Below are 22,798 nucleotides of genomic sequence, written 5' to 3' on the forward strand. Positions count from 1 at the left end.
TTGCCTGGCATTTATGTGGCACGACTGTTATGTGCCACTTGTCACCCCAAATCTACATATTATGCATTCTTGTACATTTACTGCTTCAAGATCTGAGGAGTTGTGAATGGTGTTAAATATTTGGGCAATCGTCAGCAAACATCCCCATTTCAGACCTTTTGATGGTTGCGCCTAGGACACTACTCTGAGGAACTCCTGCAGAGATGTCCTGGAACTAAAGTGACTGACCTCCAACAACCACAACCATCTTCCTGTCTGCCAGATATGATTTCAACTGGAAGAGGGATTCCATCTGATTAATATCTGATTCCAGACTTGTTTGGGATCCTTGATGCCACATTTGGTCAAATGTAGCCTTGAGGTCACCTTACCTCTCGAATTCAGCTCTTTTGTACATACTTGAACAGAGACTGCAATGAGGTCAGGAGCTGAATGGCCCTGGTGAAACCCAAACAGTAACCCTGGCATTACTGAGCAGGTTAATGCTGAGCTGGTGCTGCTTGAAAGCACTTACTATGACACCTTCCATCACTTTACCAGTGATTGAGAGTAGACTGATGGGTGATAATTGGCCATGTTGGAATGGTCAAGCTTTTGTGTATATAACTGGACAATTTTCCACTTTCAGGTGTTGTAATTGTGCTGGAACAGCTTGGATAGCAGTGAGGAAAGTTCTGGATCACACATCTTCATTATCAGGATCCACAGCCTTTGTAGCATCCAGTGCCTCCAACTGTTTCCTGGTACCATCTAGAGTGATAGAATTGGCTGAAGACTGACATCTGTGATACAACGGACTTCTGGAGGAGGCCAAGATGGATCATCCACTCAACACTTCAGCTTTTTTTTTATGCAGATATGACGGGTTCCTGCATCATTAAAGATTGGGATGTTTGTGGAATCTCCTCCTCCAATGTTTGAGGTCCACAATGCACATTCACAATGCCTTATGTCAGGCTTGCAGAACTGAGATCTAAGCCATTGGTTATGGGATCACTTATCTGTATCACTTGCTGCTTATGTACTTTGGCTTGCAAGTAGTCCTCTTTTGTAGCTTCACCAGGTTAACACCTCCAGTTTTAGATATTCTTGGTGCTGCTCCCAGCTGGTTGATAATGGTAGAGTTGTGGATATGCCAAGTCAGGAGTATAAGGTTTCAGTATAATTCTGTCACCCTTGTTGGTTGCTGTTACCTGTGCCCAGTGGGAAAGGAGAATTGATAGAATTTTTCCCACCAAATTTCTGTTACAGTCAGGAGTGTCGTGTCTAACAGAATTATTAGAAATTGAGAGTATGGCATCCTCTCTTTTTCTAGTCATCAATATTAAGGTATATCTGTCGGAATACTATTTTCCTCTCTGATATAATTCAGAAAACCTAAAAGATGGACCACTTTAAAAGTTTTCATCCTTATCAAATGAAAGGCTTCCAGTCCCTTTTATTTTAATAAACAGCAAATCATAAAACTTTGTATCAGTCTCAGATTATTTCTGACAATTTCTGTTTCTATTTCAAACTTCCAACACCCAGGATATTTTGATTTGCCTTGAGTTAGTCTTCACTCCCCTTTCTTTCCTGTAGTCTTTTGCCTTGTTAAGTATAGCTAGGGATCAAATAGCTTAGTTGGTTGGATGGCCAGTTTGTGATACGGAGTGCTGCCAACCGTTTAAGTTCAATTCTCACGCTGGCTGAAGTTATCATGAAGGACTCTTCTTATTCTCAACCTTTCCCCTCGTTCTGAAAGAGCAACCTTATTCTTTCCCTTTACATTATCCAGTTTCCTTTCCAAAGGTAGCACACAACATGTTTACATCACTCTTTCAGTCAGTTCTCGATAAGTGAAATTAGTGTGCAGGTGAAAAATATTGGCTGGCACATTGCAGAAGTTTGACAGATGTTAGTGGATTTAATTGGGAATTTTACCGCCATTAAGGAGAACTGATCTTCCAATTAATAAGCTAATGTACAAATTTGCTCTTCCATCCAGTAAAATCCACCCAGAGAGAATCATGGCCTTGAGGAAAGAATCCGTTTCTGTGAATAATAAGCTGGTTATGTTGGGGACTTTTAACTTTCCAAACATAGACTGGGACTGCCATAGTGTTAAGGGCTTAGATGGAGAGGAATTTAAGTGTGCACAAGAAAAATTTCTGATTCAGTATCTGGATGTACCTACAAGGAAAGGTGCAAAACTTGACTTAATCGTGGGAAATAAGGCACTGCAGGTGACTGAGGCATCAGTTGTGGGCGGCATGGTGGCTCAGTGGTTAGCACTGCTGTCTCACAGTGCCAGGGACCCAGGTTTGATTCCAGCCTTGGGCGACTGTCTGTGTGGAGTTTGCACATTCTCCCCGTGTCTGCATGGGTTTGCTCTGGTTTCCTCACAGTCCGAAGATGTGCGGGTCAGGTGAATTGGCCATGGTAAATTGCCCAGAGTGTTAGGTGCATTAGTCAGAGGGAAATGGGTCTGGGTGGGTTACTCTTCGGAGGGTCAATGTAGACTTGTTGGGCCAAAGGGCCTGTCCCCACACTGTAGGGAATCTAATCACTTTGGGGCCAGTAGCCATAATTCTATTAGTTTTAAAAAGTTGTGGAAAAGGATAGACTGGGCCTAAAGGTTAAAGTTCTAAATTGGAGGAAGGCCAATTTTGACAGTATTAGGCAAAAACTTTCAAAAGTTGATAGGGTTTGGGGGAGGAGGGTGGGGGTGGCTGTTTGTAGATAAAGGGACTGCTAGAAAATGGGAAGCCTTCAAAAATGAGATAATGCGAGTCCAGAGACAGTATGTTCCTGTGAGGGTGAAAGGCAAGTCTAGTGGGTGTGGGGAATATTGGATAACTAGAGAAACTGAGGTTTTGGTCAAGAAAAAGAAGGAAGCATGTGTCAGGTAATAGATAGCAGGGATTGAGTGAATACCTAGAAGAGTATAATGGCAGAAGCAGTGTACTTAAAAGGGAAATCAGGAGGGCAAAAAGGGGATGTGAAATAGCTTTGGCAAATAGGGTTAAGGAGAATCCACAGAAATTCTGCAAATACATTAAGGACAAAAGGGTAACTAGGGAGAGAATAGGGCCACTTAAAGATCAGCAAGGCCACTTATGTTTGGAACCACAGGACATGGGTGAGATACTAAACAAGTATTTACTGTGGAGAAGGACATGGAAGATACAGATGATGGGGAAATAAAAAGTGATATCTTGAAAATGTCCATATTACAGAAGAAGAGGTGCTGGACATCTTAAAATGCACAAAGATGGATAAATCCCTGGGACCTGATCAGGTGTACCCTAGAACCCCGTAGGAAGCTAGATATGGGATTGCTGGACCCCTTGCTGAGATATTAGTATCATCGATAGTCACAAGTGAGGTGCTGGAAGACTGGAGGTCGGCTAACATGGTGCCATTGTTTAAGAAAGGTGGTAAGGAAAAGCCAGGGAACTATAGACTATAGACATTGGTGGTGGGCAAGTTGTTGGAGGGAATCCAGAGGGACATGAATGACATGTATTTGGAAAGGCAAGGACTGATTAGGGATAGTCAACACGGCTTTATACATGGGAAATCATGTCTCACTAACTTGATTGAACTTTGAAGAAGTAACAAAGAGGATTGATGAGGGCAGAGTGGTGGATGTGATCTATATGGACTTCAGTAAGGCATCCAACAAGGTTCCTACTGGTTAGCAAGGTCAGATCACATGGAATACAGGGAGAACTAGCTATTTGGATACAGAACTGGCTCAAAGGTAGAAGACAGAGGGTGGTGATGGACTGTTGCTTTTCAGACTGGAGACCTGTGACCAGTGATGTTCCACAATGACCAGTGCTGCGTCCACTGCTTTCTGTCAGTTATGTCAATGATTGAATGTGAACATAGGAGGTATGGTTAGTAAGTTTGCAGATGACACTAAAGTTGAAGGTGTAGTGGACAGCGAAGAAGATTACTTGAGAATGCAATGGGATCTTGATCAGATGGGCCATTGGGCTGAGGAGTGGCAGATGGAGTTTAATAAATGTGAGTTGCTGCATTTTGGGAAAGCAAATCAGGATAGGTCTTATGCGCTTAACGGCAAGGTCCTGGGGTGCGCTGCTGAACAAAGAGACATTGAAGTGTGGGTTCATAGCTCCTTGAAATTGGAGTCGCAGGTAAATAGGATAGTGAAGAAAGCGTTTGTATGCTTGCTTTTATTGGTCAGTGCATCGAGTATAGAAGTTGGGAGGTCATGTTGCAGCTATACAGGACATTGGTACAGCCACTTTTGGAGTATTGCATGCATTTCTGGTCTCCCTGCTATAGGAAGGATGTTGTGAAACTTGAAACGGTTCAGAAAAGATTTACAAGGATGCTGCCAGGTTTGGAGGATTTGAGCTATAGGGAGAAGTTGAATAGGCTGGGGCTGTTTTCCCTGGAGCGTCGGAGGCTGAGGGGTGACCTCATAGAGGTTTGCAAAATTATGAGGGGCATGGGTATGGTAGGCGAGGTATTTTCCCCGGAGTGGGGGAGTCCAAAGCTAGAAGGCAAGGGTTTAAGGAAAGAGGGGGAAGATATAAAAGGGACCTAAGTGGCAACTTTTTCATGCAGAAGATGGTACTGCCAGGAGAAGTGGTGAAGGCTGGTACAATTACAGCATTTGGAAGGTAACTGGATGAGTATGTGAATAGGAAAGGCTTAGAGGGATATGGGCCAAGTGCTGGCAAACACGATTACGTTTATATAGAATATATGGTCAGCATGGACAAGTTGGACCAAAGGTTTTTTTTTCCATGCTGTATGTCTCTATGACTCTAAGTAATTTCTTACAAGATCTCCAAATGTGGTGCTCCTCTGGGAATGTTGGAAGGGGAATTGAATTCAAAAGTATGGAGGGTGAACTTCAGTTATACAGGGCATTTTTGAGATCACATCTGAAGTACCAGGTACTGAATTATTCACTTTATTTATGAAATGCATTGGAGGCAGTGCAGAGAAGCTGCACTGGAAGAACACCTGGAATGGGAAGGTTGTCTTATGAGAAATAGTTAAACAGGTTAGAAGTGTGAGAGGCAACTTGATTGAAACACAACATCCTGAAAGGTCTTGACAGGATGGTTGTGAAAAGGCTGTTTCCTCTTGTGGGAAGAATCTAGAACTAGGGATCACTGTAATAAAAGTGTCATTTATTTGAGACAGAGATAAGGAGGAATTCTTTTTCAATGGGTGTTGAAAACAGAATCTTGGAATATCTGTAAGGCAGAGGTGAATAAGTTCTTCGAAAGCAAAAGGTGAAAAGGTTACATAGGCTTGTGAAGTAACCAGAACAAATCTTATTGAATGGCAGAATAGGCTCATGGGGCCAAATGGCCTAATTCTGCTCCTAATTCCTTTGTTCATATTAGAAAACCATCACCAATTCTATCCATGGTATTTCTATTGGTCTACTGTGAAGGTCTAATTGAGTTTTTTTTTCTGCTCGTAAATCTGTGCCTTTGTGCAGTCTCAGTCAATGTAACCTCCACACACCAAACCCTCGTAACCTTGTACCTGTGAATATGATTGCAATTGCTTGGGTGTGGTATGTAATTTATGATTTCACTTGGTTTTAGTCAACAAAGACTTTGTGCCCATTAAGGTGAGGAATGGCAGTGCTGGGGAAATTGCCAATTTTCTCATTCACTGTTAATTTTGAAAGGCCTTTTAGGAGAAGTTAAATAGACCAATGTTCTGTTAGACCCCAGTGCTACACTTCGATTCCACTTGCAACATAACTGCAACTAGTATATCATCAGGACATTTGCATTTCTTACACTTTTTCTGTCTTGGTTACTGAATGGCAAATCTTGTTGTACCTAAACTCCTCTATTAATGATGAGATATCAAAAGCAGTTCATTGAATGGAAGGTGCTTTGTGATCCTTAGGGGAGGCAGTGGTATAGTGTTAAAGCAATCCAGAACCCAGGCTAATCTTCTGGGTACATGGAGTTGAATCCCGTCCATGACAGATGGTGAAAATTAAGTTCAATGAAAACTGGAATAAAGAGCTGACTCAGTGGTGAGCATGTAACCTTTTTGATTGTTCTAAAAACCATACGGGAGGGAAATCTGCCATCTTGCCTGTTCTGGCCTATATGTGATATGTGGCAATATCACATGTGGCAATTTCTTAACTATTCTCAGAGCAATTAGGGATTAGCAATAAATACCCGATCTAGCCAGTGATGCCCACATCCCATGAATGAATGAAAATAAAGAATATAAGCTAATTTTAACTCTTGTTTATCCACACGATGTTTATTTTTATCTCAAAATATTCAAACCTTAGGCCATCATTCACATCAGAATGTCATCATTTCAGTGTTGATGATCAGTCCCATGCAGTTCCATATACTCCAAGTCATATCACACACTTCAAAGGCGAGACTTAGCTCTTTGTACATTGTACTGAATTCCAACTGTTTTCATAAAATTTCATCTATCTGGAGTGGGAATGATTTGATATGTTCTGATGTCTAAGAGGAAATCAATCCTAATGAGTACTGGGTAGGTTAGTAGATGAGTCTGTGATCTTTTACTGAAAAGCTGAATCTGAATCTAAATGGAAGTCCCTTCTCTCTCTTGACAGTGAGGCTGTCGTGTAGAGCATATTTGAAATCTATCAGCACAATTACAATTCCTGACAATGATTGACCAGAGTACAAATGTCAATAATTGCACTTAGAGATCATGAGAGTGACTTAAATGAGGAAGGGGAATAAAATGGTAAAGTAAAAGTAAAGACATGTGGATGCTGGATATCTGAAATATGACCAGGAAGTGCTGGAGAAACAGGTTTGGCAACATCTATAGGGCGAGAAGCAGAGTTAATGTTTGAGATGTTCTCACTGTTCTTTGGAACTTCCGTAGAACAGCCATGTGGCAATAAAATGACAAAAAAAGGGCAAAGATCTGTGGATAATGGAAATCAGATACACAAGCAATTGTTGCTCGAAAAACTCTGGTCTGGCAGCATTCATGGAGAAAAAGCAGTGTTAATGTTTCAGTCAGTGATGTTTCTTCAGAGTTCTCCATAGGTAAGGGTAAGGCAAATCTGTAGAGCAGCTCTGGCTCAATTGGGATCCAATTTTGCAATTGTTCAGCTATTTTTAAAAAATGTCGAAAGTATATACAGATTTTAAAAATGTATCTCTTTGGAATTCCAGTGAAAATAATAGATTAAAATACTAATTACAACAATAAGTGCCTAGAATGCAGTGATATTCACTTCTCCTGCTATCTTTTGGTACTGCTTTTCTTGAAATTGCTGTACAATAGATTTACGCTCCTGGAAGACATGTCATGCATATTCAGGGAAGAACTGTTGCCCCGAAACAAATTGGTCTTCATTTTATTCCTGTTCTTTACATGACCTGCATGGAAATAAGACTTTCTTCAGTAAGAAAAGTCACCCTGTGAAAGGTCAATGGGAAAGTAAAATTCTGCCAATAAAACAGCTTGGGTGTAGAATTGACCTTTTGATGAATGTATTTGTGTTGTGTATCCAGTCTGGAGTTGTGTTCCCCGCTGATAATGCTGCCACACAATGTAGATGAGAAGGAGGAAAGAAGAAGATTGAAGTCAATGAGTGGGATTGATGGTCTGGAACCAGTTTCTTATAAACCCCATTTTGATGCTGTTAGCTACTTCTGTCCACAACATTGGCAATGTGTCATTTCTGAAAGATTTTAACCAAAGCAGTGAACAGCATCATTTAAGAGAACAGTTAAATGAGCCACAAAACTATAAAACCATTTTGGCCATTTCAGGAAAGAAGTTTCTGAAAATGGAAGCCTTTTTTTGATAAAAGTATTTCAATTGAATTTGAATGCTGATCAAAATGCAAGATTAAAAAGAAATGCACACTTTGAATAAAGAAATCAATCAGAATAGTTTAAATGATCTTACAGCTGACACTTTAGCCTAGAATTTGGGTCACACCAGCCTGTTGGCACAAAGTGGGCACAGGCATTGGGCCCTCAGAATTTCACCCCCCCCCCCCCCACCCCACCCCACCCCAGTCCCAGTTCCTTGTACATCTTAAACCCACAAGGAAAATATATTCAAGCTCATTGTGTCTATTCCTGGGCACTATTAGCAGAACATGCAAAGGCTTCAGAGAGGGTACAGATAAATTTCATCACAATGAAGGACAGCATGACCTTGGTACTTTGGAAAAATACTGTTACTGTTCCCCTTGGAAAATAGATGCTTGAGAGGAAATTTGACAGGTGTATTGAGTGTGTCATGTTTCAGGCATAAGCCCTTCATCAGGAAGTGTTTGGGGGGGAGGTGGGGGGCACGTGGAGGAAAGGGGCGGAGAGATAAATAAGGGGCTGGGGGGAAGGTAGCTGGGAAGGTGATAGGTGGATGCAGATGGTGGGTGATTATGATAGGTCAGTGGGGAGGGTGGAGCAGATAGGTGAGAAGGAAGATGGACAGGTGGGTAAGTTCAAGAGGGCAGTGTCGAGTTGGAGGGTTGTATCCAGGATGATGTGGGGGTGGGAAGATTTGGAAATTAGTGAAATCAATGTTGATGCCGTGTGGTTGAAGTGTAAGGCAGAAGGTGAGACGTTCGTCCTCCAATTGTCGGGTGGCTTGGATTTGGTGGTGGTGGAGGACCAGATCTTGTGTGTTCTTCGTGGAGTGGGAGGCGGAGTTGTGGTCGGCCACTGGACGGTGGGGTTGTTGGGTGCGTGTGTCCCAGAGATCTTCCCTGAAACATTCCGTAAGTTTACGTCCTGTCTCCCCAGTGTAGAGGAGACCACATCGAGAGCGACAAACATAGTAGATGGGCTGGGTGGATAAGCAGGAAAATCTCTGCTGGATGTGAAAAGATCTTTTGGGGCGTTGGACAGATGTGGGGGTGGGAGGTGTGGGCACAGGTTTTATACCTCTTGCAGTGGTAAGGGAAGGTACGGTGCAGGGGATGGGTTGGTGAGAGGCGAGGACCTAACGAGTGAATCATGTGGGAATGGTTTCTGTGGAACACAGATAGGGTTGGGAGCGAAATATATCTCTGATGGTGGGGTTTGATTGTAGGTGGTGGAAATGGCAGATGATAATGCTCTGTATCCATAATAAGTGAGGTGGAAGATGAGGACCGGGTGAGGGGTTAATCCTTTTTGCAGTTGGAGGAGTGTGGTTCAAAAACGGAGGTGTGGGAAGTGGAGGAGATGTGCAGGAGGGCATTGTTGATCAAGTGGGAGGGGAAATTGCGGTCCTGGAAATAGGAGACCATCTAGGATAACCTAGAGTGGAATTGTTCCTCCTGGGAGCAGATACAGTGGAAGAATTGGGAGTAAAGGATCACGTTTTTATTTTTGGAGGGGGGGGGGGGATTTAGAATGAGGTGTGGTCCAGGTAGCTGTGGGAATTGATGGTTTTGAAACAAATGTCTGTGTTGAGTCAGTTGCTGGAGAGGTCCAGGAAGGGGAGGGAGGTGTCCATGATGGTCCAAGTGAACTTAAGGTCAAGGTAGAAGGTGTTTGTGAAGTGGCTTTCCTGTGCCTCTATTGTGTATCAATACTTAATAAAATGAATAGACTGTTACTTTCCTGAGGCAGGCTTGCCTTTCTCCCCTTAGGAACTGTCACTGAGTCTTTTTGATTTCTGCTTCCAATATAATTTGAACAATTAAATCTTCCTTAGACTTTGTGAAATCTGACAAAGTTTCTTCAAGAAGACCAACGACAATTTTTTCTCTTATGACCTCTAGTGAGAAAGCTCCATCATCACAGTTTTCCACTCATCGGTAGAGGTCTTTAATGCCATTAGCTACAGATTCCCCCGGGAGCTGTACTCTCCTGTTAAGTATTGCTCATTCACGAGTTTTTGCTCTCAAACTGAAGTAGTCATGAATAGCTTTTAGGGCATTGCCAGAAGTGTCTGTGCTCACTTTAATGTTCCCACAATTTTCTGTTATAGTTTACATTGAGTGCAATAGTGTATTAATTTGAAGCAGTTCTGCATTTTAAGAACTGTTGCCTTCAAGATGTCCAAACATGTATTCTGTCTGACATTAAACTTTTGTGAAAATATTATTCCTCATTCAATTTCCTCTCAATGTACTTATTAATTGTTATTGTACAGCTATAATAAATCTGTAGCATCTCAATATTGTTCATAATTTGCTTTTTCAACTTGTTTTCTTGCTGTCATAATGCTGTTCAATGCTGTTCTAAATTTTATATCTGTAAAATATGCTATATGACATAAAAATTGTAATTTCTTTGTCTCTGTCTTTTTAAATTCTGTATTGCAGTATTACTTTATAAGTATCGTAAATATTAAGTTTTTAAATGAAGCTTTAAATACCTTGTAAAGTTAAATGCTGCCTGTAGTGATTTAGAACTTTCAAGGTTTTAATTTGATTCCTTGCAATATTATTTCTCTTGTATTGTTGACTGGAGTTTTTCTGCCTTTTATAACAATCAAGATTTCTTGAGGATGCTGACTGTTGTACAATATTAAAGTGTTTTCTCCCTCAAGCTGAGGCAATATGGATATTTCCTGTTTTTAACAGTCCAAATGGTCTTTCTTCTCAATAAGTCTTTAAGGAACGTTTCCTGGCTGCAGCCTTTATAAGTCTTTATAAGTGGGAAGACTTTAAGTTTCTTCTGACTATTTGTCTTCCTAGACCCTTGCTCTTTCCCAATATATATTATTTTCTTCAGCTTTTCACTGTCTTTTCCAACTGTGCCTTGTGCTGCTTACTTATGATAATATCAATGTTTGTCTTTGAGAGACAGGAGCATTCTTTTTTTAACTCCCTTCCCATCCTTTTCTGATCTTGGCTCAGTTTCCCTAGTGCTTTTTTCCCCTTTCTCAGCTTTATCAAGAGCGGCATAGAGTTCAAGAACAGGGAGGTGATGTTGAATGTGTATAAGACACTTGTTAAACTTCAGCTGGAGTACTGGGTACAGTTCTGAGCACTGCATTATAGGAAAGATGGGAACACATTGGAGAGAGTACCGAAGTAGCTCACACAAATGGTTCCAGGATTGAGACACTTCAGCTATGAGGATAGATTTAAGAAGTTTGAACCATTCTCATGGGAGAGAAGAAGGCTAAAAGCAGATGGGGAGACACTGTTCCCAATCATAAAAGTAACAAGAACACGGAGGCATGGATTTAACGTGATCTGCAAAAGAAACGAGGGTAAAGTGAGGAAAAATCTTTTCACTCAGTGAGGAATTAGGTTCTAAAATGCACTACCTTGACAGTCTTAATTGAAGTATTCAAGAAGGCATTAGATGGTTATTTGGACAATAATAATGTGTAAGAGTATGAGGAAAAAATGTGATGTTACTAGGTGATGATAACCTGCCGGTGTAGGTGTGATGGGTCAAACAGCCTCCTTCCACCCTGTCTCTCTGATTCTATGATGTTGTGAGGGATTTCTAACTTTGCTTCTGGAGCCCGCTATGCTCCCCACAGAGCTCCCTTTGCTAAGACCACTGTGTTTTTTCTTCACTGTGGCTGTGTTTTCCCCTTCCCTTAGCTCACACTGTTGTCCCTCCACCGATTACCAGCTTGGTTGTGAAGGTTTTCTTTTCGAATGCTTCACTAACAAGCTAACATTATAGGAAAATTAACTCCTTTCATCATCAGACGTCCCTCGCAGATGAGGATGACTCTCTTCCACTCTCCAGGCGAGTCCATAGGTAGCTGTACAGACCGATGCAGCTACTGCAAGCTGTGATACACTTGGGGCTGATGGTTGTCATGGGAAGGGGTGAGTGGGGTGTTGATGTGGTAGCACGCTCCTTAAGCTGTTTTTGCCCGGCTTCCGCTTTCCAGTGGCAAATCTCGATGTGCTCGACACCTTCCTGGATGCTTCTCCTCCACTTCGGACGGTCTTGGGCCAATGATTCCCACCGACATCTGGGAATCACTGGGCTTGAGGGCATCCCTGAAGCACATCCTCTTTTCACCTGGGGCTCGCCTGCCATTTTGAAGCTAGGAATAGTGCCCCTACTTGGGGAGTCTTATGCAGTTGACATGCCCTGACCAAGGGTGGTCAGTGCCTCGATGCTGGGGATTAACTTCTTTGGAACTATTACCTTACACAATAGATTTAAACCAGTGATTCTGAAGCATCAGCAATAAGTTGTGAAGGCAGATCGGTATCTGATGTATGCATCCTAATTCTTTCGTTGCTACATTTTATGCAATTTGAAATTAATATTTTGTGAAGTGATTGTGTTAGAGAAGGGGGCTCCCACTTTCTTTCTATTTTGTTCTGCAACTGAGCCATTGTTTGAGTGATAAATGGTCACAATGTAATAGAAATCCTGGGTGGACGCAGTGAAATTCTAATATAGTCAGTGGAATCTATTTATTTAACCTCCCAGGAAGAATGCCTCCGTCTGAGGGACATGCTGTGATAATGAACCGTAGCTCACATCAGAGACTAAAAAGAAAGTGTTGGTCAACCAATTAATATTTGCTTACTTGTGTAACAGGCCAATGTGAGCCAACAGATCCAACCAACCTGGGTAGCGGCTGTCATTTGAAATTTGAAATGCTGATGGCGTTGTGTTGCTAAATTAATCTCTGCTAACCCAGTGCGTCATGTGCTGGCTTGACGTTGGAGCCTTTCCAAATCGAGCCCTGACTCAACGTTGCTGATAGATTTACTGGCTAAAAATTTAATCAGTGCATGTGAAGAAACTCAACAGGCGCAAATTCTGCTTTTGTCAGTGGGACCACACCAGTCAACATCTTTAACACCTTCATTGACCTGCATAATCATTTGTAAATGTTATAAATTCTAGCCTTCCATGACAAGAGTGACCCATCAACTACCACATTAGAGTAATAGGCGCTCAGTTAAAATTCCAGTTGATCTGCTGAATATACCCAGGCACAGCTCTCAAGAACAGTACATTTGCTTGATTAAAGGGAACATGCAAATCAAGGGGCAGGTTCAGGACATTATAAGGAAACTTTAATAATTATGAGTGAACAAAGCCAAGTGAATTGAAAGAAGCTGGTCGGTTTGTGGAAGGTCAAGAATCAGAAGATGCAGATATGAGGTAATTGGCAAAGAACTTCCAAGCCCTCACTCGCTCTCCACTAGACAGACAAGGCAATCTGAGCTATCATCTGCAAGTTCCTCTCCAAGTCAAACACCACCTTATCTTGGGGCTATTTTGTGTATTTTAATGAGATTATCTCTCATGCTGTAGGGAGTGCAGACCCAATGTATTTAATCTGGCCTCAGACTATGATCCCTCCACCCCAGGCATTTTAACCTTATAGAATCCTTACAGTGTGGAAACAGGCCATTTAGCCCAGCCAGTGCACACCGAGTCTCCAAAGAGCATTCCACCCAGACTCCCCTCCCCCCACCCTGTCCCTGTAACTCTGCATTTCCCATGGCTAGTCCACCAAACCTGAACATTTTTGGACTGGGGGAGGAAACTGGAGCCCCTGGAGGAAACCCGTGCAGACACTGGGAGAATGCGCACACTCCACACAGACAGTCATCTAAGGCTGGAATTGAACCCGAGTCCCTGGCATATGAGGCAGCAGTGTTAACCACTGAGCCATCATGTCACCGTATTTTACATAGAAAGTTAATTTGTGACTATTGTAACTTTCCTTAAGTAGGGGAATCAAAACTGCTCAAAATACTCCAAGTGTGTCCTCGCCAAGGCTTTTGAATATAGTAACACATCTTTGTTCCTATATGTAAATCCTCCTTTAATAAAGACAAGTATACCATTTCCTTCTTAATATCTTGCTGAATCTAAATGTTAACCTTCAGTGACTCATGATCAAAGGCATGCAGTCCCTTTTTGAAGTTAACTCTCTCACAATTTAAGAAATATTCCACATATTGTTTTTCTTTACATCATGCCACATTTTATACCCATCTGCCAAAATCCAATAGCCACTCACTTAGCCTCTCCAAATAAACTTGAAATATCTTTGCATTCACTTCACAACTATTTTTTGTGACATCTACAAACTTGGAACTGTCATGATTAATCCTTACATTCAAACCATATATCTAGATTGTGAATAGCTGAGGTTGAGCACTGATCATTGTGGTACCCCACTGGTCACAACCCGCCAACTTGAAAATGAGCCATTTCTTCCTATTCATTGTTTTCTAACCTGCCTGATATGTCTCTCAACCTCATTCTCCTGTCTTCTCCTAGAACCCTTTATCCCCTCACTAAGCAAGAACCTATCTATTCTTGTCCATAACCTCACACTTTCCCACATTGTATTCCATCTGCCACTTTTTTGCCCACTCTCACAACCTGTCCAAGTCTTTCTGCAGCCTCCCTGATCATTCAGAGCTACCTGTCCCAATATGTGCTCTAGTTCTGTTTACCAACAACTATGTGAGAACCTATTTGAAGCCTTCTGAAAATATAAATTTAAAGCATCCACCAATTGCCCCTTATCTATTCTGCTAGTTGCATCCTCAGAAAAGGTCACTAGTAAATTTGTCAAACATGAGTTCCCATTCATAAATCCATGGGACTCTGCCCAATCTAACCATTGTTTTCCTGCGATAGGCCCTTGTTTTCTTGCTCCCTTCTTTCTTAAATAGTGCAGTTATATTTTCCCTTTTGCAATCTGCTGGACCATTGCAGACTTTGTAAGGAGGAATACTACAATTGTGGGATGTGCAGGAAAGTTTGAATGTTAACTGAACATTCAATCGAATAGTTGGGAATTGAGATCTACGGTCTAGCTGTAAAGAGTGATAGATTAGAGGGTAAGAAGGTGCAATGCGTACTGATATTGAGTTCAGAAGTAACATGGTATCAGAAAATGATTATCTACCATAGAAGGAGCCTCTGGTAACATGAATGCAATCTCACAGTCACAGTACTGACAGACATTAGAGTTTTTGGATGTAGGTTTGCTCGCTGAGCTCGAAGGTTCATTTCCAGACGTTTCGTCACCCTACTAGGTAACATCTTCAGTGGGCCCCAGGCGAAACACTGCTGATAATTCCTGTTTTCTATTTATATGCTTGGGTTTCTTTGGGGTGGTGATGACAACCCCAGAAAGTTGCCAGTTGAAGTAAAAACTGTGATTCTGTAGGGTGGTATTTTTCACATAGAACGTTTCTTGAAGCCATTGAAGAGGCCGCAGATGGAGAGAGAAAATTATGGAACCTAAACAAATAGATCTAGGGTGAGGGATTTCTTGATGAAATCTGTTTTACTGAAAATAGTTTATATTCATCTAAAGACAGATTCCACAAAGTTTTATTGGTATCATAAATAAAACTTACAAGCAACTTTATGATGCCATATTGATAATATGGGGTAATACTGTGCAATTTGAGAAATTTCTGAGAAATAAGATTGGGGTAGAACTGTAAATTGGGATTAAGGCTTGTGAGCTTGTTAAGTATATTGGGATGGATCGAAGGTCAAGGGCTCCTGTGATACAATGGTAGTGTGTCTATCTGTGGATCAGATGCCTAGATTTGAGTCCTACATGCTCCATTGGTGTGTCATAACATGTTTGAACAGGTTGATTCAAATCCTTATAGGGCTGTAATGACACCGTGGTCGTATCCCTAGGTTCAACTCTCAGCTACCCCAGACATGCATTGTAACATTAAAAACAACTAAATCAAATGTCAAAAAAAAATTTTAATGGTTCTTTGTGAGGCATTTTGATTTTAAGGAGGATAATTTATAGTTTTCAGGGGACTCCTTTCTCATTCTCACTCACTCCTTTCTTAGATAATGCAGCCAGATAATGCACTAAATGCCACACTCGTCATGCACCTTTCTTATCCATGGCAATTTGTTTGCAGAGGACTTTCTTCTTTAGAAAGAAAAGGAAGCATAAATATGAAAGACTGTGTCCATATATATTATTAAATTTTCAAACTTAAATTCTATCAATAAGGTGGTTTTGTTAATTTTGTTAAATCTCCCTGGCTCTATTTCCAAAAAGCCTCTCTTCCCCGCAGTGCACAATGCTGAAGCCTTGTGTCAGGACAGCTGGTCTTTGGTAGAATGAAATCTCCCTTAGTTTGGGATTTACAGTATTTTTGTGTAATTGTTTGATGTTGTTGAGCTTGTATCTAGGCATTTCCCATGATGAGGAATTCTGATTATCCCTGAAGCATTTGGTGAGCTGTTTTTTTTTGAGCTGCTGTGCAGCACAAGTAGATTGTCACTTTACAACATGACCAGCACCAGCCTTGCCTCGTGCTGTATAGCCATCTTTTGGAAGGAATTTGATTTCTTCTGCACCCTGAGTTAAATTGAGCTTAGCTTTCATTTTAAAATAGGTGGCAGAGAAGGCTTATTTCTTTACATGTGGATGGATTTCAAAGGCAGGCTCAAAGGCGTAACAAATATTTTTTGAGATGTTATGTAACCTTTCATCAAGAGCTTAATAGTAATCAGTCCCTCTTTCCCTTCCTGGGAGACATTCAGGTTTTGCTACTTTCCTGACCCTTGGGTCATGGATCCGTTTTTTAAACTAAACATTAAACGAGACCAAACATTCCAAAGTGACATTATGAAGTAAATTATTTTAACCCTGAATGCAGATAAAGAATAACACCAAAGTACATTTTTAAAAGATGTATTAAATATGTAACAGGAATCACAGAGTGTGTAGCACAGAAACAGACCTGTCAGTCTAACTTGTCCATGCCGACCACATATCCTAAACTGAACTAGTCCCATTTGCCAGCATTTGGCCCATTTCCCTCTAAAGCCCATTTGGCCCATTTCCCTTCAAATATCCATCCATATTCCTTGTAAATGTTGTACCCACCTCCACCACTTCCTCTGGCAGCTCATTTCATACCTGCAATAACCTCTGCAGGAAGAAGTTGCTCCTTATGTCCCTTTTAAATTTTTCCCTGTCACCTCAAAGTTATGGCGTCCAGTTTTGGACTCACCCACCCCAAGAAAAAGACTTTGGCTAGTCACCCTTTCCATGCCCCTCATGATTTTATAAACCTCTTTAAGGTCACCCCTCAGCCTCTAACGCTCCAGGGAAGATAGCCCCAGCCTAATTTAGCCTCTCCCCTATTGTTCAAACTTTCATGGCAACATCCGTGAAAACCCTTTCTGAACCCTTTTGAGTTTCACATGTTCAAGCTCATGGGAATAGCAGCTTTTGCCATATCGCTCGTCAGTCACGCTCACTCTCCATCTCCTCACTTCATATTCCCTTTATACCCTCTGCACTACAACTCACTCCATCTGAACACCGCACCAGCTTCCACAACCTGTACCAGCACTAATATGCTGCCACCCACTGTCAGTTCACTCAATCTACTTTTACCTCTTAGGAGAAGGTAGCCCACAAGAAGGCCCAGAGAGAGTCGGGGTGCCCAAACTCAAACACCTAACCCATCCCACCCCCAACCCTCCAATTCGGCAGAGAATCCTGTTCATCACAGGAGAAGACCAGAATGCCCTCCTGCAGGGATCTAGAGAGAGAGGCAAGTTCCCCCAACCAGGTGGCAGGGGCATGCATAGGCACCTGGGTCCACTTAATGCAGTGATGATATGACAGTCCATGGCAACTAAATAGAGCACCCTCAGTGTCTGCCAGGCTGTTGCATCCATCTGCTCTCCATTGGTCCTCAGGACCAAAACAATGGTGATGGAGGAGGGGTAACCTGGTGACCACTCCATTTCTTACAGGGAGACAGGGCAGTACCAGGAGGCATACAGCGCAATGGCGAACCATACCCTGTTCTGTCAGAAGGCTCCTCCCAGGACTCTCTCTAGAGAGGGCTTGGACCTTCACCTTCCTGACCCATATTCAGACCAAGGAGGGTCACTTGCCTCAATCCTTCAGACCTGATGTCAAGGCCATCTGGATACAAGGTCCCGGGGAGGTTTGGTGGGGCGGGGGGGGGGGGGGGGGGTCACCCATCCAAAGTGGTGACTTTAATTGGCTGTTTTATGAGCTAACTGTCTTGAGAGGGAGAGAATGAGTCAGGGACACAACGATGATTATTTGCTGTTACATGAGTGGCAAGAGGATTGAAGATACTGTTTAGTGAAGAACTTGTCCCAGATCCATTATATTAGTAACAAGAACAGAAAGTGCTAGAAATACTCAGTTGGTCAGGCAGAATGTGAAAAATTGGCACGTTTATTCTGTTTCCCATTCCCCAAAGGCTGCCTGACTTGCTGAGTACATCCAGCATTTTTAGCTTCTGTTCTTTTTATATTCTACACAGTATTGTGGGCATCACTGGCTGGGCCAGCATTTATTGCCCATTGACAGTATTCTGTCCAATATTTTGTTTCAGATTTCCAGTATTTGCAGTTTTGGTTTCTTCTTGGGACCTGAGCATTGCTGGCTGGGCCATCATTTTGTTGCTCATTGCTATTTGCCATTGAGAAAGTGGTGGTAAGCTGCCTTCTTAAACTGTTGCGGTATGTGTGCTGTAGTTACACAAGCAATGCCATTAAAGAGGGAGTTCCAGGATTTTAACCCAGTGACAGTGAAGGAACAGCGATATCTTTCAGAGTCAGGGTGGTGTACGGATTTTGCTTTTGTTTTCATCATGTTTTTAGCTGCTAATTATTTACCTTGTTCATGTGATCTTTAGCGGTGACTTTGTAAGTGAAATAATTATTCTCTGGTCAGGATGGTTTCCTTGGTGACTTCTGGCACTGATCCAGTGATGTGATCAGAGAAATTCTTATTACGTTTGTTTCCCATTTGATTTTGTTGGAAAATTAGCCTGATGATAACAGATAAAGAATATTTTAAGAGTATTTGCATATGAATAGTTAAAATTTTCAGAACTTTCCTGACTATTTTAATGTAGGCATTAGCTCAATTAAATAAACAGCTAAATTAGTTAATAAAGCATGAAACAAGCATATAATAATGTGGCAAACAGACATTCGAAAGCTCAGCCTTCCTATTGACAATATTAAGATTTTGGAAAGTCAAACCTGCCATCATCTAATCATTACTTTGGAATATACTTTTCAATCTTTTGCTTTTTCATTTCAATATTTTCTTGGAAAGCATTTAGGGCTTCTCTCTGAAATTAACAGGCACGAATTTCCTCAAATGGAGTTATTCCTCCATTAGCAGAAATTTGGATGGGAAAGTGGCATAAAGGGTGATCCTACTGAACCTATGGTTATGCAAAGGGTGCCATACCAGTGGCAGTTACTGGCTAATAATCTATACATTCATTCAGCTCTGGTGGTAAGACAGGTGTGAACACTGAGGAAAATATTTATTTTAATGGAGTGCCTGAGCACACAGTGAATTTCTCCCCAGTGCTTTTACTAACACGAGTTTAGTGGCAGTTTAGGTCCTAATGTCTTTGTTTGAATGTATTCAAAAAGAATTCAATCCAAAGTTGGGTCATTAACTCGATCTGTATGTTCTGTACAATGTAAAATGGTCCCCCAGGTGCCTCATGCAAAGTCACTGCAGTTTTCTGCTTGATGGTCTGTCAGCAATTTCAGGTAGAACAGGGAGTGCAATATCAATTGTGGCAAGACAAACACCACACTGGTGCTTTCACTTTAGAAAGTGGGCAGCTGCTTTACTTCCTCACAATTCCTTTTGTATTTAAATCATCCTCTTTCATAGTCTGTACAGAGTGGCACATTCGTTAGCACTGATGCCTGATGGTGCCAGGGACCTGGGTTCAATTCCAGCCTTGGGTGGCTGTCTGAGTGGGGTTGGCACATTCTCCCTGTGTTTGTGCAGGCTTCCTCTGGGTGCTGTGGTTTCTTCCCACAGTCCAGATATGTGCAGATTAGGTGGATTAGCCATGGTAAATAAACAATAGGTGCAGGAGTATGCCATTCTGCCCTTCGAGCCAGCACCACCATTCATTATGATCATGGCTGATCATCCTCAATCAGTATCCTGTTCCTGCCTTATCCACATAACCCTTGATTCCACTATCCTTAAGAGCTCTATCCAACTCTTTCCTGAAAGTATCCAGAGTCTTGGCCTCCACAGCCTTCTGGGGCAGAACATTACACACAGCCACCACTCTCTGGGTGAAGAAGTTTCTCCTCAACTCTGTTCTAAGTGGCCTACCCCTTATTTTTAAACTGTGTCCTCTGGTTCGGGACTCACCCATCAGCGGAAACATGCTTCCTGCCTCCAGAGTGTCCAATCCTTTAATAATCTTATACATCTCAATCAGATCCCTTCTCAGCCGTCTAAACTCAAGGGTATACAAGCCCAGTCGCTCCAATCTTTCATGGTAAGATAGTCCCGCCATTCCGGAAATTGACCTCGTGAACCTATGCTGCACTCCCTCAGTAGCCAGAATGTCTTTCCTCAAATTTGGAGACCAAAACTGCACACAGTATTCCAGGTGCGGTCTCACCAGGGCCCTGTACAGCTGCAGATGAATCTCTTTGCTTCTATACTCAATTCCTCTTGTTATGAAGGCCAGCATGCTATTAGCCTTCTTCACTGCCTGCTGTACCTGCATGCTTACCCTCATTGACTGATATACAAGAACACCTAGATCTCATTGTACTACCCCTTGACTCCATTTAGGTAGTAATCTGCCTTCCTGATCTTGCCACCAAAGTGGATAACCATACATTTATCCACATTAAACTGCATCTGCCATGCATCTGTCCACTCACCTAACTTGTCCAGGTCACCCTGTAATCTCCTAACATCCTCCTCACATTTCACCCTGCCATCCAGCTTTGTATCATCAGCAAATTTGCTAATATTATTTTTAATATCATCATCTATATCATTAATGTATATTGTAAAAAGCTGCAGTCCCAGCACTGATCCCTGCGGTACCCCACTGGTCACCGCCTGCCATTCAGAAAGGGAGCCGTTTATCACTACGCTTTGTTTCCTGTCAGCCAACCAATTTTCAATCCAAGTTAGTACTATGCCCCCAATACCATGCACCCTAATTTTGCTCACTAACCTCCTATGTGGGACTTTATCAAAGGCTTTCTGAAAGTCCAGGTACACTACATCCACTGGATCTCCCTTGTCCATCTTCAGAGTTACATCCTCAAAACATTCCAGAAGATTAGTCAAGCATGATTTCCCCTTCATAAATCCATGCTGACTCTGACCTATCCTGTTACTGCTATCCAGATGTGTTGAAATTTCATCATTTATAATTGACTCCAGCATCTTTCCCAACACTAACTGGTCTATAATTCCCTGCTTTCTCTCTCTCTCTCTTTTCTTAAAAAGTGGGACAACATTAGCTACCCACCAATCCCCAGGAACTGATCCTGAATCTATAGAACATTGGAAAATGATCACCAATGCATCCATGATTTCTAGAGCCACCTCCTTCAGTACCCTGGGATGTAGACCATCAGGTCCCAGGGACTATCAGCCTTCAGACTTAACAGTCTCTCCAACACCAATTCCTGGCAAATATAAATTCCCTTCAGTTCAGGTCCTTCAGCCACTATTACCTCTGGGAGATTGCTTGTGTCTTCCCCAGTGAACACAGATCTGAAGTACCAATTCAACTCTTCTGCCATTTCTTTGTTCCCCATAATATATTCACCCATTTCTGTCTTCAAGGGCCCAATTTTAGTCTTAACCTTTTTTTTTCCTTTCACATACCTAAAAAAGCTTTTATTATCCTCCTTTATATTTTTGACCAGTTTACCTTTGTACCTCATTTTTTCTCTGCGTATTTCCTTCTTAGTTATCCTTTGTTGTTCTTTAAAAGCTTCCCAGTCCTCCGTTTTCCCACTCATCTTTGCTATGTTATACTTTTTCTCTTTTGACTTTATATGTTTCTGAACTTCCCTCGTCAGCCACGGCCACCCCTGCCTCCTCTTAGGATCTTTCTTCCTTTTTGGAATGAACTGAACGTGCATCTTCTGCATTATACCCAGAAATACCTGCCATTGTTGCTCCACTGCCATCCCAGCTAGGGTATTGCGCCATTGAACTTTGGCCAGCTCCTTCCTCATAGCTCCATAGTTCCTTTTATTCAACTGAAATATTGTCACTTGTCCCCTCTCCCTTTCAAAATGCAGGGTTACAGGCGGATAGTATGAAGAGCTGGGTCTGAGTGGGCTGCTCTTTGGAGGATCGGTGCAGACTCAATGGACCAAATGGCTTCTTTCCACACTGGAATGGATTCTATGATTCATTTCCTTTTATGACAATTGTGCAGAAATCATCACTGGCAGCCTTCCATCTGAGTAATGCAGCAAGCCCAATCAGATAGGGATGGGGAAGCTTTTGCTGATGGATGAACACACTAATACAGGGGAGACAGAGTGTGCTGAAGAAGTGATAAGGGTATCTTTAGTGCACAGTAGTATGGTAGTGATGTAATGCGATTAGTAACCTTGAGGTCCAGTATAATGTCGTGCCAATTGCAAGTTCAAATACCACCACTGTAGCTGTTTGAATTTAAATTTAACTTATGAATAAGTCATCTTTTGTTAGTATAATACGTGAGTATTTCTGAAAAAAAGATGCATTTTGTTGAAACTTCTCAACTTGCACTTATCAGAACAAGTAACAAGATTGCCAAAGGAAAGGGAAAACAACATATATAAAGTATGAGAGGGAGTCTGATTGGTTGCTGAGTGGACTTTGGTCACTTACAGGAGTTTTGATGGAGGGTGGACAGGTTAATGATAACTGACAGTTAACAGCCAAGTTTTGTTTAAATTTTAAACCAGGCAACCCTTAGTGTGTGAAGAATTGCTCTGATAACTGAGATAGAATTATCAGTTGGGTTAACAGTATGATAAATTTCTGTGTCCTGGAAACTATACAGATTAATAGACAGGGCCCTGTTCTTTGTAGACATGAAGAACAT

General features: G+C 41.9%; 1 protein-coding gene across 1 annotated transcript in view; it reads left to right on the forward strand.

Moving 5' to 3' along the window:
* Nucleotides 1-22,798, forward strand: part of trpn1 (transient receptor potential cation channel, subfamily N, member 1) — a 221,800-nt gene that overhangs the window by 19,317 nt on the left and 179,685 nt on the right. The window lies entirely within an intron of this gene.

Source organism: Chiloscyllium plagiosum, unplaced genomic scaffold, assembly GCF_037043375.1.
Source record: "Chiloscyllium plagiosum isolate Xiang-an unplaced genomic scaffold, Cpla_swu_hap1 HiC_scaffold_4, whole genome shotgun sequence".
Lineage (NCBI taxonomy): Eukaryota > Metazoa > Chordata > Chondrichthyes > Orectolobiformes > Hemiscylliidae > Chiloscyllium > Chiloscyllium plagiosum.